Genomic DNA, 6,116 nt, shown 5'->3' on the forward strand with positions numbered 1-6,116 from the left:
ACTTCCACACATGCTGAATAGTGCACTTTCAATCCGCTTTCACAATTGTTTCCAAGTGGGTTTTGCTGGTCTGCACAGTAAAATCTGGCTGCAAAGTGCATGGAAAGTGGATTGAAAGTGCAGTATTCTGCATGTGTGGAAGTGCCCTTGGAGTTTGTGTAGCATTGCACTGTCACACAGTTCCTCCTCTGGAATGTTTCCCTCTAAAGTATTTCTTCCAATCGTTAATAGTCAGAGAGAGAGAGAAAAAGAGGAATACTTTTTGCACATGCTAGAAGGCACTCCTGTTAAAATGATAACTCCCCACAGCTCCTCATGCTCAGCCCTTGGCGCTCCTTAGGCCCCTTCCGCACATGCAGAACAATGCACTTTGCAGCTGGCTTTTACTGTACGGAATAGCAAAATCCACTTGCAAACAATTGTGAAAGTGGATTGAAAGGGCATTATTCTGCATGTGTGGAAAGGGCTAAACTTGTCCATAGGTTTGGCCTGGAGTAATCACTGGGGCTGTAATTTCCATGGCTTTCAATAGCAGGTATTGAGACCAGAGCAGAGGAAAAGGCCAGATCTCTATCAGGATTTTTGTAGCCTTGGAAAAGGGTTTTTTTGGAAAATCACGAGATAACGGGTCATTGTGAAGATATATGAAGTCATTCAACAACTGGGGAATGACAGCCCATGTGGATATTGTTCAATGTTAATTTGTTGTTGGGAGCCGTTTGTAGAGGGACTATTCAGTTTATTTCTGTAAATTATCACACAGTAATATGCCTGTGTACATATTGTTTATGTTATACAGTGTAAAAGCTTATTTGTAATTGTTTAAGTATAAGCATATTGAATATTAGAGACATTAGTAAATTAATACCATCAGCCAAGCAGGGGCCTTTTGGATGGTTAACCTCCAGGTGTGGTCTGGAGGTCTCCTGGGATTCCAACTCCTCTCCAGAGATCGGGCTCTATCCCCAAATATACAGATATTTTGCAACTTGGAGTTGGCAACATTGAATAATTGCAGCGCATTGTACGTCTTTTACAGCAAAAATAATCAGGAGTCTCGAGCCACCTTAAAGGAAAATGCAGTTTTGTGGCAACAGAGTTGCTTTTGAAGTTAATACAAATACTGTCCTGGTCAGTGTTTTCCTACTTGTATATCACTTAAGGTAACTTTGAACGCTCATACCCCAAAAATCTTGCTGATCTCTAGGGTGCTGTGTGTCCTGGTCAATTGTGTACAAGATGCAGCCTATACTAGGATTTTTGAGAAGCTAGGAGTGGATCCGCACTCTATAAAATGACTGCATAGTTAAAGTCCACGCATGACATCTAAAGAAGGGAACTCTAGTTCATGAAAGCTTCTGCTGGTGTAAATTTTGTTAATCTTTAAGGTGCCATAAGACTCTTTATTCAAAACCTGATCAACCAGGTTGTTAGTGTCTACGTAACCTCCCATAAAAGTACCTTTCTCCAAGCCCAAATATGGTAAAGATGTATTAGAGTCTAGTAAGAATTAGCTAAATAAATAATAAGTATAAATAATTAAGGTTTGATTAAAGAGGAAGAAAGACCTCACCTCAGTTATCACCAAAGTAATTCAGAACAAATAGTGCTGAATTACCCCTTTTTCATAAGCCATTTTTATTGTTGTGCAAACAGAAAACCAGCAGGCCAAGTTTTGCCCTTCATACCATGTATTATATTCACTTGACAGGTTTCTGCTTCTCATGTAACTGCTAAAATGTCACTGCTAAAGAAAAGAATCACCAATCTCCTGTAACTTATTGTTGCTTTCAAAAAACAAAAGCTGTCATAAGGTGCGCATAAGTAGCATGGCTTCCAGGAGAGAGAGCATTTGTTGTGGGCAAATTGTTAGAACCCGGTTTCTCAGTTTTGGGAAATTCAACATGACTTTCCTATGTGGCAGAACAGTAGCCAGCTCTTCTGTAAGGGTTAGGGCATTGGAATAGGATCTGAGGCCCCTTCCGTACTTGCAGAATAAAGCACTTTCAGTCTACTTCCAATCCACTTTGCAGTTGGATTTTACTGTGCAGAATAGCAAAATCCACTTGCAAACAATTGTAAAAGTGGATTAAAAGTGCATTATTCCACACGTGCAGAAGGGGCCTCAGAGATCCAGGTTCAGAGTCCCATTCTGCTGGGTGACCTTGGCCAGTCACATACTTTCAACTAATCTGCTTCAAAGGGTAATTTTGAAGATAATACAGAGGAGAGGTGAATGGTGTAAGTCACTTTGGGTCCCTACTGAGGACAAAGCAGTGGCGTATTTGCCTAGGGACAAGGGGTACCCCTTGTCCCCAGGCACCACTCTTCTGGTCACGTGGGGTACCCCTTGTCCCCAGGTCACCACTCTTCTGGTCACATGACCAGAAAGCCAGCAGTGGGGGTGGAGCCGGGTGCCCTTGACCCTGCCCATGTCGGTGACACATGGGCAGGGCCGAGGGCGCTCAAAGACAACAAGGCAGCAGGACTTCCTGCTGCCTCGTTGTCTCCAAGCGCCCTCAACCCCACCCATGTCGCCATCAACATGGGCAAGGTCTAGGGTGCCCGGTTCCCCCCCCCCCCTACGTTGGGAGGGGGCCATGGCTCAGTGGCAGAATACCTGCATTGCATGCCGAAGGTCCTGGGAGTAACTCCGACATCTTCTGTTAACACATAGCAGGTGATGTGAAAGATCTCCCCTACCTGAAATATTAGAGAGCTGGTGGGGATGAGAGTAACCTTGATTGACACATGGTCTGACTCAGTATAAGGCACTTTTATGCAGTTCCCTCTTCCCTGGATACCTTTGAAGCATTGCTGAGTCAGGAACTTGCTCGTCAAACGGCATTTGACATTTCAAGGGTGGGGGGAGTGTAAATGCATCTTCCTTTCAGACATTACAAAGAGGAGCTACATTTGCACTTTCTTCAGAAACCAAGAGGGATGAGTATCTGTGCTATGAGCAATAATGCTGTTTCATACCAATATAGCTCCCTGGAAAGAAAAATAACTGCCTCCAGGCTTTAGATATAGAACTGCAACTTTAGCAGCTCCAAAATATATGGAAATGCACTATTCTTGTGCTTCCCTAATCAGTAAAAATATCTTGACTCGTTCACGATAGTGCAAGCATGGAGCAGCTTTGGGAACTCCTAAGGCTGCAGATATTTATTTATTTAAGTTACACCCAAGGGGGGACCCAAATCAGCTTACATCGTTCTCCCATCCTCCTTTTTATTGTCACAACATTCCTGTGAAACAGTTTAAGCTGAGAGTGTGTGACTGGCCAACAAACTTCCATGACAGGCTGGGAATTCGAACCGAGGTCTCCCAGATCGTAGTCTGACACTCTGACTATTAAACCACGCTGGCTTCTAAATGGGGTCTCTAATTCCCACATAATGAACAAAATGCAGAATCATAGAGTTGGAAGATGCCATACAGGCCATTCAGAGTAACTCCTCTCAATGCAGGATCAGCCTAAAGCATCCCTGACAAGCGTTCATACAACTGCTTGAAGTCAGCCAGTGAGAAGAAGAAGAGGAGGTTGGATTTATATCCCCCCTTTCTCTCCTGTAGGAGACTCAAAGGGGCTTACAATCTCCTTGCCCTTCCTCCCTCACAACGAACACCCTGTGAGGTAGGTGAGGCTGAGAGAGCTCCGAGAAGCTGTGACTAGCCCAAGGTCACCCAGCTGGCGTGTGTGGGAGTGTACAGGCTAATCTGAATTCCCCAGATAAGCCTCCACAGCTCAGGCGGCAGAGTGGGGAATCAAACCTGGTTCCTCCAGATTAGATAGCTCTTAACCTCCTACGCCACTGCTGCTCCACCTGAGGGGAAGCTCACCACCTCTCTAGGCAGCAGGTTCCACTGCTGAACAGTTCTTACTGTTAAAAAAAATCCTAATACCCAGTCCCTACCGTTCTGCCTACAATTTAAATGCACTGTTGTGTGCCATTGCAATTGTGGGTCTTTACAGTTGTGTGTTGTCACTTGCTATCAAGGAAAACCTTGCTGAATGTGGTCACTGGTTTAAAAGAAATATTCTCTGGAGAGAGGGAACAAAAACCTACCTAAACTTCAGAATTAAACTCACCTAACCGCCAACTTACACTGAACCTACCATGTCAGGACCTTACCTGTCTCCTCTAAGTAGCTCTATAACCTTCACCTCCTGCAGGTAGTATGAAACAGGTGAAAAAAGGACTCACAGCCAACTTGATATCCTAAAAATTCCTGCTAGAGCCCAAATCACCACCATTGGCCTCCCGTGGGATATTGGGGTTTAAGTTGCCAACGCTTTTTGTAAATGCTGGTCTTACTGTATTTTAGGTTATATATATTTTTTAATTCTTGTATTGTTTTACATTGTTGTATTGCTGCCCTGAGCCCTTCAGGGACGGTCGGGGTAGAAATGTAAAATAAATAAATAAATAAACCAGGTAATACCATATTGTCAACTAACGAATGCACTCATGCTGATAGGCAAATCTGCAAATTCAGACCAAGCATCTTGTTTAAAATTAAATGAATATTGTACAGCTGAATTTTAAGAATAAAATGGCATTGTTTTGTATCTATGTGGAAAGTGTGCTTGTCAATACATGTTCCCTTCCGGTTTTCGAGCCCTGTGTTGCCCGGTGGCCTGGGTGTCTGGTCACCTTGATTCTTGAGGTTCTGTCATACATCTGACTTTGGCCAGCATTGACTAACTGCACAGCCGACACTGTATACCCCAATAATTCCACGTCTGCAGGCTTTCTGTCCCTCGTACTTCATATTTCATTTTAATAGCAGAAACAGAATTAAACTGTCAGCAATATTTGAGAAGCCAACACTGTTTATGTTACTAACGGGTTTTACATCCGTCATGACTTATGTAGTAAATGTCATCACCTTCAAACATATGCTTTGCTTCCATTTGCTGGATAGTTATGTGGCTAATACTCAAACCAACAATCCATCATAATGAACAGAATTATGATAAATATCCCCCATCCGTTACAATATTGGCCGGTGCTTTTCATTACTGCATTGTCTAGATCTAATTTCAACGTGCCCCCTTCTCACTATATTTTCACAGTGTGGTAGTCATTATCTCTGGCCTAATCTTACAGCTCTCAGTGAAAAATAAGGCAATTTAATGGGAGATTTTATGGGACTTTCACCTCCGGTTCTATCTAGTACCATAAAGAGTAGTCTGTGACCTTCTAGACGGTACCTTTTTATATATTAAAGAAAGGTTCATCCTCCATTCAGTATATCAAAATTATTTCTTTTTCCCCAAGATCACTTGCTAGAATAAAAAATAATATATTAATAGTATGAATTGTGACATTTCTGTTGAGCCTTTTATCCAGGGGGTGCATGAATTTCAGCATCAACAGGGACAGCCCCGTTCATTTCTAAATTAGGAATATTCTGACCATGCAGGAGGACTGGATTTGCACAACATTTTACAACCTCATTCAACTATGGATCGTATTGCAGTTCTGCATGACTAAGAATCCACTACATGAACTACTATCATGGTATGATGGGTAGCTCAACCCAAGGAAGGGAGAAGCAGCTCTTGGAATTGGCACAGGGGCAGGCTGGCGCATTTTCCCATCCCGCTGGCTTAAGTGGCATTTAAACAGGGCAGTGAGCAGCCATTGCACAGCTTGGCTACGCCTGACCCCTTAGGATCAGCCTGCAAAGCTGCACCAGGGGTTTAGGGTCAGCCTGCAAAGCTGCACCAGGCTAAAGTGGGAAGCCGGCATGGCTGGGAGTGGGCTAGGGGCATTTCTGGGCTTGGAGCCGACTTTAGCTGGGACAGAAAGTTTGAATGGCCAATAGACTTTCAGGTTAGGAACAACATTGTGTCATGTGCCATAAACCTCCCAATAAACAGACTCAGTGAATATGAAATTGATTTATTGATTGGGTTTCAGATAGGATATACTTCGAGGCCAAAACTAAAGGCTTCATGGCTTGGTTTTCCCATTAACCCTGCTATGCACTCCCTCCTTTCGCACTGTTGCTAGGCAACCCCTTCCCTTCATCTTCCCACCAGCAAGTCACAAGCTTGCAGCTTCCCCAAGGTCGCACCCAGAAAAGGTCCCAGGTGCAGACTC

This window comes from Sphaerodactylus townsendi, linkage group LG02 (genome assembly GCF_021028975.2).
Source record: "Sphaerodactylus townsendi isolate TG3544 linkage group LG02, MPM_Stown_v2.3, whole genome shotgun sequence".
Classification (NCBI taxonomy): Eukaryota; Metazoa; Chordata; class Lepidosauria; order Squamata; family Sphaerodactylidae; genus Sphaerodactylus; species Sphaerodactylus townsendi.